This window comes from Oculina patagonica, chromosome 1 (assembly GCF_052425735.1).
Source record: "Oculina patagonica isolate OP01 chromosome 1, crgOcupat, whole genome shotgun sequence".
NCBI lineage: Eukaryota > Metazoa > Cnidaria > Anthozoa > Scleractinia > Oculinidae > Oculina > Oculina patagonica.
The window spans coordinates 32,335,325-32,347,602 of NC_135758.1; the positions used below are offsets into that span (position 1 = coordinate 32,335,325).

At 38.0% G+C, this 12,278-nt stretch overlaps 1 long non-coding RNA gene and 1 pseudogene across 1 annotated transcript; both read right to left on the bottom strand.

Moving 5' to 3' along the window:
* Positions 1-3,634: 3,634 nt before the first annotated feature.
* Positions 3,635-7,008, bottom strand: LOC144664740 (uncharacterized). Its single transcript, XR_013572843.1, has 2 exons — positions 6,642-7,008; positions 3,635-3,730 (listed from the first exon to the last, which is right to left on the bottom strand). It is a non-coding gene; the product is annotated as an uncharacterized LOC144664740 (long non-coding RNA).
* Positions 7,009-10,589: 3,581 nt separating this feature from the next.
* On the bottom strand, positions 10,590-11,836 carry LOC144646568 (uncharacterized; annotated as a pseudogene).
* Between the last annotated feature and the right edge of the window lie 442 nt (positions 11,837-12,278).

Here is a 12,278-nt window from a genome sequence, read left to right on the forward strand (position 1 = left end):
GTCTGATTGGGATAACGTAATAACCTTTACTCCTGCACATAGTGATTTATAGGTATTTGATCATCGTCCCAAGAGTACAACGAACAGCCAAGGCACAAAGATGAATAAAGAAAATCTCGAACGTTGAAAACGTGGTAAGGACAAGACATATTAAAACGTCAGGAGAGAGAGATATATTGGGGATCAGGGGATACCGAAATCCCTAGTGATATGGGTATCCCGTCCTACTACAATGTCTCTGATGAGTATGATGAAGAGAGAATTTACCAAGAGAAATGAAAAGTAGGTTAAATAGACGAAAAACGTTCAAACGGTAAAAAAAAAAAGTTATTATTATTTAAAAGTCTTGTTATTTCTATATATAATTAAGTTAACCGATAATGTATATTTCATAATGGAAGGGGGTACGCATATCGCTAGGGATTTTGGTATCCCCGTAGCTAAATTCCTCTCTCCTTACCTTTTCTACAGGTTAGAACGCTTATCGTCTAGGTAACACACCTTTTTATCTTTAGTGTTGGTTACTTTTCTATTCAGAATTCTAAAAAATGGGATACAGAATGGGATACGGAAATCACTAGGGATTTCGGTATCCCCCAAAATTCCTCGTCCTCACTTTTGTACCCGTTTGAAAGCCTTGCTTTTAGGTAACTTCTTTTGATAGGTTAATTCTCAGAATACTCATCGGAGATAATATAGTAGGAAGGGATACGCATATCACTAGGGATTTCGGTATCCCCAATAAATCACTCTCCTTAGATGTCTTGTCCTTTCAACGTTTTCAACGTTTTAAAGTTTTTTTTATTTTTTCTAATGGTAAATGTTCTAACCTTGGGTCGATGCTCGAATACCTATATAGACTAAACCGAAATCACAAGATAAAAGTCATTAAGTTAACCCAGTATTTATTTACCCCATTTACCCTAACCTGCAATAAAACCTTTTGCTGATAACAATACAAACAAAAGAGATAAGTTCACAGACTCGAGAGGTCAGTTTTCACGCCGGGCGATCGCATTCATATCGAGTTGCAATATTGCGTGACAGTCCTTTGTCAGTTTCTTGATCATGTTCGCATTTTTTCTTAAATGTTCATTCACCGAGCAAATTGGAAGCTCTTACAATGCGCTTTTTATGTTTGAAATATTAAAGGTTAGCCGGTATAAGGGATTTCGGCGCGTGGTTCGGTGTTAACAGGTTTTAAGAATAATTACGCGGACTTGAATCAAACGGTTGTTTAGCTTTGCGAATATTTGCGAAGTCGTCAATACTGTTTGCTAAGAACGATTAAATTTATGAAGACAAAGCATTCTGATAAAGCAAAATGATTTTTGAATGGAATTGTGGTTTGCTTCACTTGCCCCAGTCTGCTGTATTCAACGCTGTTAGTGATCTTGGCATCCCCTGAGGGGATGCCAAGATCACTAGGGATCTTGGTACGGGGGTGATAAAATTGGGGGATACCAAGATCACTGCGACACCGGCAAGCCGGGATAGCTCGGCCATAACCGTTTACATGGCAAAAAGCTATCCCGCCTAGAAGGGTGCCCCGGGCAAGTAGACCGAGTGCCCCGGCAAGGCGGGTTACCCTTCTAGCATGTAAAGACTTCAATACGTTTTCTTAAGAAACGTATGAAAAGTTGGCTCGCCCAGGGTAGCTCGGTTAGCCGGGTAACTCGGTTAGCCGGGGCACCCGCCTTTCATGTAAACAGGCCCTTAGATAGAATTTTTAGTTATCAAATTATACCGAACTTTTCTTTTTCAAGGTAACAGTCGGAAAGAAAATTTATTATGAAAAATTATGCACGTAAACGTGCATAATTTAAACTGGCAGTCTTTAACTATTTTTTAAAAAGAATCGAAATAAATCGGGCTTGCTTTATTTCTATCTCCTGTTATTTTGATGTCTGTTCCTGGATCCATTTATGATTTCTTGTGTTTCAATTTCACTTAAAGCTGATTTCCAGTCCGTACTGCGCAGACTCGGGGTTTGTTTTCGTTTTTGTTTTGAATTCGTTGAAACGTTACACTTCGGTGACAGCATACATGAAGTTTTTTAGTCCGCCATTACAGTTCGTTTACTTCAAGAATTTCCGATGAGCTGAAACGTCGGTTTGAAATAGCGTCAAGGTTCCTCTACTCGTTATTTTTTGTTCTGCAAGGATATCTGGCGTTAATAATGAAGAAAAAGGTAAGTTTGTCGCGGAATTTTTAGTTTTGCTTGTAAACATTCTTTCGTGTTGGGCTCCGATTCACTGGCGAAAAATGTCTGATTGGTCCGCGCGCAACCACGTGACACCATTCAAAATGGCGGACGATGCGGACAAGATGGAAAGTTGTAATGCGAAGTTGTGGACGCATACTGAAAGAATACGGATATTTTTTCTTTCTAGAAGAAATCTTTCATGCGAGGCCAGTGCTCGAGTCCGTATTTACGCACAATGTAACGTAAAGGACGGCCGAGGGAGCAAGGAGCTTGTACAGTTGAATGACGATCATGGAGGAGCTCATTTCAAAAATCCGCAAAAATCAAATGGTTTCATTGAAGTGCAATCAAATTGTCGGTAAGAAATAGGGCTGTACTTTACACTACAGTTGCAAGATTGGTTTCCTTCGGGAAAATGGAACCGATGCGTTTCGTAACAATAACATATAAGCTTATTGAACCTATTTGGTTTGTGAGGTTGTCATCCGATCGACCATATTTTTGCACGTTCGTCAATTAGTCATAAGACTTATTTATTCATTGTCCAACTCTCTTTATAAACGAAGTTGCCAAGACAAGTACATCTGTCTTGTGACTTGAGGTTAAATTTCCTCTGGCATTTGTAGCTCGTTAGGTAGTAATATGAATGATAAATCTGTTTTGGCTTTGAAATGAACAGTTTTTGTAAACAAAATTGATTATTTGTAGCATTTCTAATAATTTCTTATAGGTTGCATGCACAAATACCGCTATACATATGTGAATACTGTATTATACATCAGTCCCTGAAAATTATTGCTTTTTCTTCATAGACATTTCTCGTGCATAAAAGGGGAAATATCAATTCAATGTATGCTATTATTTCTGTACTGTAATGATATTCAAGTTCTCCAGGGGTGTATCATTGCACTGATTTAGTTTGTTTTTTGTAACATCTACTGAGTGCTATGAGAAAGATAAAATTAATTAAAAGGAACTGTGAACATTGGTTTTCAAAGGTTGTGAATATTTGTTTTCAATACATGTCTTATCCCTTTAGCACCCCCCACCCAAACTGCATGCAGCCATCCCACCTGAAAAAAAAAAAGACCTGGTTGCATGCTATTGAAAACAAATTGCTTACACTTAAATGGTTTGTTGTGCGTTCCTACAAGTTATTTTTTTTAACAAGACACAGTGTTTTGAATTCATTAACAGATTCACTGAAACAAAATTGTGACACAAAAATATCTTCAATTTCAATACAACACGCTGAACTTTGCATGAGGCTGTCAAAAGGTATCACTATGTGGGCTGGAATGAGCATCTTTTTACTGTAATTGTTACTGAAAAACCATTTTATTGGAGTGACAAATAAAGTTTATTATTTTTTACTATCTAACATCTCCCAGTAACTTATGCGAAACACAAAGAGAGCAGCAGTCTGAATGAGAGCAAAAGAATTTCAAATTTATTGTCATTTTAGTGATCCTACAGTCAGTAAACACTGGTTTCTATTTGTTGCCATTTAGCCAACTGCACAACCTGCAAAAATAAAATATTATTTGAAAGTTAATGATTGCTGAAAAAAACTGAAAATGCTGAAAAAAAAACCTTTAGGGAAATGGTCAAAACTATTGTACTCAGACAGGACCCACCACTCTGCAAACAGACAGGTGGTCTCTTCATGCCCCCCCCCCCCAAAAAAAAAAAAACCCTTAAAAGATGGTTTCTTGTTTGTATAGATTTGTATAGCCCCCACTCTATCAGGATTAGAAACTAGGAAAAAGGTTCAAACCTTGTGCCATTTCTCCAGCAATACAAGCTTCATGCACACTGAATATGAAAGTATCAACTTGAATTTTGAGGCCAATAAATTTTGTCCATATGGCTAATCAGACAGGTGGTGTCTTGCATAGCCCCCCTACCCCTACATGAGGTGGATCCAAGATGACCTTCAATCCAACACGGTATCCAAATCTGGATGGCTAACAATGTATAAAGATTAATTCAAAGGAGAGTAGCAAAACTGATTTTTGAGGCATGTAAAGCTTAAAAGGAAAGATATCAGAAAAGGAAATAAGCAACAATTTTCAGTAGTTACATGTATGAGGCCCCTTGATGATAAATTTTGTTGAATTTTACTATTTCCTGCAAATTTCAATTTTCAGTAGTTACATGTATGGGGCATCAGTTAGTAGCCTTCTGCCACACTGCCTGTCAATCTTTTACCAAACTCCCTCTTTTACTGAACACTGTTACTTGTGCAAATTCTCCTCACTCTGCAGTTGGAGAGCAGTCATTTACACACAAGTTGTCAGCTACATTTAGTTATGTTAATTTGATAAATTTCCTGAAAATTATTGAAGCTCTCCTTGTAAAACATCATCGCTTCTAGCATTGGGTTTCATTAATTTGGAGTTGTTAGTACTTAAGTTGATCCTGAGTCACTGAGTTTTTGCTGAACGAAAACTTTGATGTACAAAGCTAATAATTTTGAGGTCAACCTATTGAAGCAAAAGTCAAATCCTTTGATTGTTCCAGGGAATGTACAAGCAGTTATTTTCCTTTTGTCAGTCAAGCAAATAAAAGAACTTGGAAGATTTCAAAATGTAGCTTTTGCTTTAGTAAAACATGTGTGACATGTAGTAATTTTAAACAGGGTACATTTAAGTCATTACAATGTACATTGTATCATAAATTTTGTTATAATTTGTTTACCCATACATAAGTTACATGGTTAAACCTAATTCTGTTTTTTCGATTAGGTATCCACATCCTTAATCCTCTGTTGCAGTTAAACTATGACAAAGCTTTATCTTGTAGAACAGCATCTTGCAACACATTCATGGTGTGTTGTAAATAAAGCTACAAAACCAGATGGATATGTGAAATGAATATTCCAAGATGTATGAATGCCATATTTTAAGCCCTAAAGTTTGCATTTCTTATGTAATTGACTGGCAATCAAAATATCCCCAAGCCAATTAAAAAATCCCACTTCCCTACACAGAAAAATATGCATCCAAACAAACACAAAGTGGGGTGAAACTGAACCCAGAATAAGCATTTCCTAAAGCCTGGTTTTCATCAGTGAAGCAAGCACAAGTGTAAGTACAAAAACTTGAACTAGAGTTCAAACAAACACTGATAAATGCAAGTGCCACACAAGGATGAAGACATTTTGATGCTTGTGTTGGCACAAGTTGATGGTGAAATCCTGTGCACAAGACTTGACTGAGCCTAAGGTGTTTGTTTTTTATAGATACAGAAAATTGTAAACATCAACAAAGATTTGCCAAGATATTCTTACAACACATTGAAACTGAGAACTGAATTTAACCGGCCTTCTTGCTACAGTGAAAAGCATCAAAATTACATGTGGGATGCCAAACGGAAACTGATGTACCAGTACATGTAAACAGCTCATGAACAAAAAGAGCATGTGGTATACTTGACAGTTGTACTTAATATCACCGGTTTTAAGAAACTAACAAAAGTGAAACCAACAGGCAATGTCAATTAAAATACTGTACAGGTATAAATGCCATTTGAACAAATCTGGAACTCTAGAAAATAAATTTCTTTTGTATTCTGTGTCTGTATTTTTCTTTGAAATTAAAGCCTTCTTTATTTGTACTGCAGTTCCAAAAGGAATGTCTAACATACCGAAAGCTACATATGTAGGCCTCTGAAATATAACAAGCCTTCTGGGGAGCAACATTTAAACTTAGGAAGTTTTATGTTTATAATGCAGTATTCTGGCAAAGAGTTTTTAGAAAGAAAAGATCATCAATACATGTCATACATGATATTTATATTTGGACCAGACAAGATCAAGAAGAAACGAACAACTGAAGAAAAGAAAACTTCCAAGGTAAACAAATACGAATCTCTAAGGCCCTATTCTCCCAGAGGAGATTTGAGGATTCAGATGAAACAAATCCGAAAATATAGACGAAAAAGCTATTTCTTCAAAATTCTTGCCATGTTAGGGAAAAAAAATTACACACAAATTAAAGATTTACAATTCCATGGAACCATTCGCATTTACACCCGTGCCGCAATAAATAAATAACAAATTAAGCAATGAACTATCGAATTGTACGATAACAACATCATTTTTATGTAGGATCGATCAGCCACTAAAACAGCTCTCGGAGACCCATTATTCCTTTGAAGGAAAACTTGAATACACTGTGCGAAAATCAATTTTTGGGTCGCGTTTTTATAGTGGAATATTGTTCTTCGATATTGATTCGATAGACATCGATGTCGAATTCTCTCTCCAAAATACAGTCCAAGTTTCAGCCAATTGCCACTCCCCTGCAACTCGGTACAAGCTAATTTATATATCTACAAAAAGCCTAGAAAATGTACTTTTACTTACTTATAATCCCTTCGTGTACCGTGCTGCACGAGACATACCGTAAGCAAAAACGTGAAATTCACCCACCTTTTTTGCATCACTTTTCGTCGCGATACTCCATTCCTGAACGCCACTGACCGTGAAATGCATTAACCAACTGCATTTGTTAATCGGTCCCAGGATGCAAGAATAACTGGAGAATGCGATACATTTAACAACGTGAAGAAAACAATCTTTGATCTCTCACAGAGGTAAAAAATCACAACACCTTCCTTGGTAAAAACGGCGGCCATTAACTTCTTCAATTTTGCCGGCATCTTCGCGATGAGCCAATAAAAAGGCTGGAAAGCCGTCACATGACTTTTTGCACAGCGCATGCGTATTACATTTTTCGCCAGTGAAGGGCTCCGATAAACATTGCAGCCGAGATTGCGCAGTACGGACTGGAATTCATCTTTAAGGACGTTCGCGCTAATTGTTTATGCGCATCCTTACTGCGCACGTAATTCATGTCGCAACGTCACGCCACGTCATGCATGAGCGCGCGCGCTGAGAAAACTTTCCAAACACATATAGGGTTGGTAGCCGTTCCGTTAACTTCGCTTGCAGTTTCCTCTCTTAAACGGTCGGTGACCTCCACTTTTTTCGGGATATACCAACTTTACTAATAAATCTCTACTGATTGACAAAAAATGAGCGAAATTCCAATGTTGGAACTTTGTTCTTTTTTCATTTTCTCCCCTCGCGCGCGACCAAATTAGTCACATTTTCCAGTCTCGAGTGTTCGCAAATCCAATTCTTTAAGGCAAGATTTTCCTTAAGGGACTTCAAAACCGAAATATATTTGTACAATAGACCCACTAAAATAAATTCAGACAAAGAAAGTTAGCCTACATCAATTACTTTAAAATATTTTGTCGCCCGAAGCCGCTGAGGTCATATCTTGTGACGAAGTGAAATTTATCCAAATACGCGCCATCTTTCGGTTATCGTATTTCGGAAACGAGGTCGGTGACCCCCACTTTTTTTTATATTTCTGATAAAAGTAACTAATAAACTAGCTCTGGTGAAATTTTAAGAAAAATTGCAATGTTGGAAGATTTTCGCGCGAACGTCCTTAAGTAAAACAACACAAAGAAAGAAATTCGTATACAGAGTCTGGGCCGCATTATGACAACGAATCACCAACAAAACCAGAAGCTAGATAAAGCTAGATTAAAGTTTAAAACGGGGACTGGGACGACTACTGTATAGAAAATAAATCAAAAGAAAGAATAGATTCACGCTAAAAATAATTTTACTCGTAACTTTCTCCAGAACACCGAGATCTCAAAGTCTTCTATAACGACAACAACCTCGATCCCAGGAAAGTGAGCCTGGAATGGAGGTTGTATAAACCACGAGCGCGCGTTCCCTTGTCAGCGCGCGCTTGCTGCTCAACGTTATGACGTCACAATGCAATGGATCAGTTTAAAAAAAGTTGAAAACTTGAAAAGCGCTGTGAAATCAAATCGCTCTTTCAAAGAAATGACTGCAACTGACTTCAGCGCTTCAAACGACCTCCTATCACAACAAAAAAGACGACTAAGAATGTGATCTAGACTTTGCAAAAAATTGGAACGGCGCAAACTTGCTGGTAGGTAGATAAAATCGTTTGTTTAAGTTTAAGCTTTTAGCCATGGGCGGCAAGACATGAAGCCATATGTAGCCTTTTCCAGGTTCTCGGTAGTCGGGGGAAAGCGAAAAACGCGGGAAAAAACGAGGAAAAAAAATCGAGGATTTTTTTTTCTGTGAAAAATTTGAACGGTGGTTCAGCTGGAGAAACAATGCAAAAAAATGAGATTCCGCAACAAAGTTGGAGAACGAAAAACATTTTTTTATTGCAAGAAGTCGCCTTTTGCTCGCGGTAACCTTGGTAAATGTCTCGTTGTAACACTAGAGAAAGGAGTATTATGTATAACACAGGAGAGAGGAGCAGCACATATAACACAGAAGTAGGGAGCAGTGTATATAACACAGGAGGAAGGCGCAGTATATATAACACAGGAGGAAGGCGCAGTATATATAACACAGGAGAAAGGAGTAAGTATTTATAACACAGGAGGAAGGCGCAGTATATATAACACAGGAGAAAGGAGTAAGTATTTATAACACAGGAGGAAGGCGCAGTATATATAACACAGGAGAAAGGAGTAGGTATTTATAACAAAGAGGAAGGCGCATTATATATAACACAGGAGAAAGGAGTAAGTATTTATAACACAGGAGGAAGGAGCATTATATATAACACAGGAGGAAGGCGCAGTATATATAACACAGGAGAAAGGAGTAAGTATTTATAACACAAGAGGAAGGCGCATGTATATATAACACAGGAGAAAGGAGTAAGTATTTATAACACAGGAGGAAGGCGCATTATATATAACACCGGAGAAAGGAGTAAGTATTTATAACAAAGGAGGAAGGCGCATTATATATAACACAGGAGAAAAAGAGTAAGTATTTATAACAAAGGAGGAAGGAGCATTATATATAACACAGGAGAAAGGAGTAAGTATATATAACAAAGGAGGAAGGAGCATTATATATAACACAGGAGAAAGGAGTAAGTATTTATAACAAAGAGGAAGGCGCAGTACATATAACACAGGAGAAAGGAGTAAGTATTTATAACACAGGAGGAAGGCGCAGTATATATAACACAGGAGAAAGGAGTAAGTATTTATAACAAGGAGGAAGGCAGCAGTACATATAACACAGGAGAAAGGAGTAAGTATTTATAACAAGGAGGAAGGCGCAGTATATATAACAGAGGAGAGAAGGCGTAGTATATATAACACAGGAGAAAGGAGCAGTATATATAATACAGGAGGAAGGAGCAGTATATAACACAGGAGAAAGGAGTAAGTATTTATAACACAGGAGGAAGGCGCATTATATATAACACCGGAGAAAGGAGGAGTATATATTACACAGGAGGAAGGAGCAGTATATATAACAGAGGAGAAAGGCAGCAGTATATATAACACAGGAGGAAGGCGCAGTATATATAACACAGAAGGAAAGAGCAATATATATAACAGAGGAGAAAGAGCATAGTATATATAACACAGGAGGAAGGAGCAGTATATATAACACCGGAGAAAGGAGTAAGTAATTATAACAAGGAGGAAGGCGCAGTATATATAACACAGGAGAAAGGAGTAAGTATTTATAACAAGGAGGAAGGAGCAGTACATATAACAGAGGAGAAAGGCGTAGTATATATAACACAGGAGAAAGAAGCAATATATATAACACAGGAGGAAGGCGCAGTGTATATAACACAGGAGGAAGGAGTAAGTATATATAACACAGGAGGAAGGAGCAGTATATATAAAAAACAGAGGAGGAAGGCGCAGTATATATAACACAGGAGGAAGGCGCATTATATATAACAAAGGAGAAAGGCATAGTATATATAACACAGGAGGAAGGAGTAAGTACTATATAACACAGGAGGAAGGCGCAGTATATATAACACAGGAGAAAGGAGTAAGTATATTATAACACAGGAGGAAGGCAGTAAGTATATATAACAGAGGAGAAAGGCGTAGTATATATAACACAGGAGGAAGGCGCAGTATATATAACACAGGAGAAAGGAGTAAGTATTTATAACAAAGGAGGAAGGCGCAGTATATATAACAGAGGAGAAAGGCGTAGTATATATAACACAGGAGGAAGGGCCAGTATATATAACACAGGAGAAAGGAGCAGTATAGTATAACACAGGAGTAAGGAGCAGTACATATAACAGAGGAGGAAGGCGCAGTATATACAACACAGGAGACGGGAGTAAGTATTTATAACAAAGAGGAAGGAGCAGTATATATAACACAGGAGAAAGGAGTCAGTATTTATAACACAGGAGGAAGGAGCAGTACATATAACAGAGGAGAAAGGCGTAGTATATATAACACAGGAGAAAGGAGCAGTATATATAACACAGGAGGAAGGCGCGGTATATATAACACAGGAGAAAGGAGTAAGTATTTATAACAAGGAGGAAGGCGCAGTATATATAACAGAGGAGAAAGAGCTAGTATATATAACACAGGAGAAAGGAGCAGTATATATAACACAGGAGGAAGGAGCAGTATATATAACACAGGAGAAAGGAGTAAGTATTTATAACAAGGAGGAAGGCGCAGTATATATAACACAGGAGAAAGGAGTAAGTATTTATAACAAGGAGGAAGGAGCAGTATATATAACAGAGGAGAAAGGCGCAGTATATATAACACAGGAGAAAGGAGCAGTATATATAACACAGGAGGAAGGAGCAGTATATATAACACAGGAGAAAGGAGTAAGTATTTATAACACAGGAGGAAGGAGCAGAATATAACACAGGAGAAAGGAGCAGTATATATAACACAGGAGGAAGGAGCAGTTCATATAACACAGGAAGAAAGGAGCAGTACATATAACACAGGAGAAAGGAGCAGTACATATAACACAGGAGGAAGGACGCAGTATATATAACACAGGAGGAAGGAGCAGTATATATAACAAAGGAGGAAGTAGCAGTATATATAACACAGGAGAAAGGAGCAGTATATATAACACAGGAGAAAGGAGCAGTACATATAACACAGGAGGAAGCAGTGAGTATTTATAACACAGGAGGAAGCAGTAAGTATTTATAACACAGGAGGAAGGCGCAGTATATATAACACAGGAGGAAGGAGCAGTATATATAACACAGGAGGAAGGAGCAGTATATATAACACAGGAGGAAGGAGCAGTATATATAACACAGGAGGAAGCAGTAAGTATATATAACACAGGAGGAAGGAGCAGTATATATAACACAGGAGGAAGGAGCAGTATATATAACACAGGAGGAAGCAGTAAGTATATATAAAACAAGAAGGAAGGAGCAGTATATATAACACAGGAGGAAGGAGCAGTATATATAACACAGGAGGAAGGACGCAGTATATATAACACAGGAGGAAGGAGTCAGTATATATAACACAGGAGGAAGGAGCAGTATATATAACACAGGAGGAAGGAGCAGTATTTATAACACAGGAGGAAGGAGCAGTATATATAACACAGGAGGAAGCAGTAAGTATACATAACACAGGAGGAAGGAGTAGTATACATAACAGAGGAGGAAGGAGCAGTATATATAACACAGAAGTAAGGAGCAGTATATATAACACAGAAGGAAGGTGCAGTATACATAACACAGGAGGAGGACGCAGTATATATAACACAAGAGGAAGGAGTAAGTATATATAACAAGGAGGAAGGAGCAGTATATATAACACAGGAGAACGGAGCAATATATATAACACAGGAGGAAGGAGCAGAATACATCACAGTGGAAAAGCGGTACACACTAAATAGGGGGAAGGTGAGAAAAAACACAGGGGGAAAGCGAGTAAATACCACAGTAGAATTCCAATGGCGAGAGGTAAGGGGATCGTGGCCAGGAAACTCTGCGAGGCGCCCAAAAGTAGTATCTTGTGATCACCATTTAATGGCCCTTCCAAGAAGACGTGGTGATATCTTCTTTCTTCTAAGCTCGGGTAATCAATCAGTCGTGAACGACAGAAACGCTCTAAACAACTCAACAATTATCGACCTTGTTCAAGATACACAGGGATGACAGATGGGATGGAAGACTGACTATAAAAGGATCACCCTCGAACATTATGGGCTGTTTTTTCC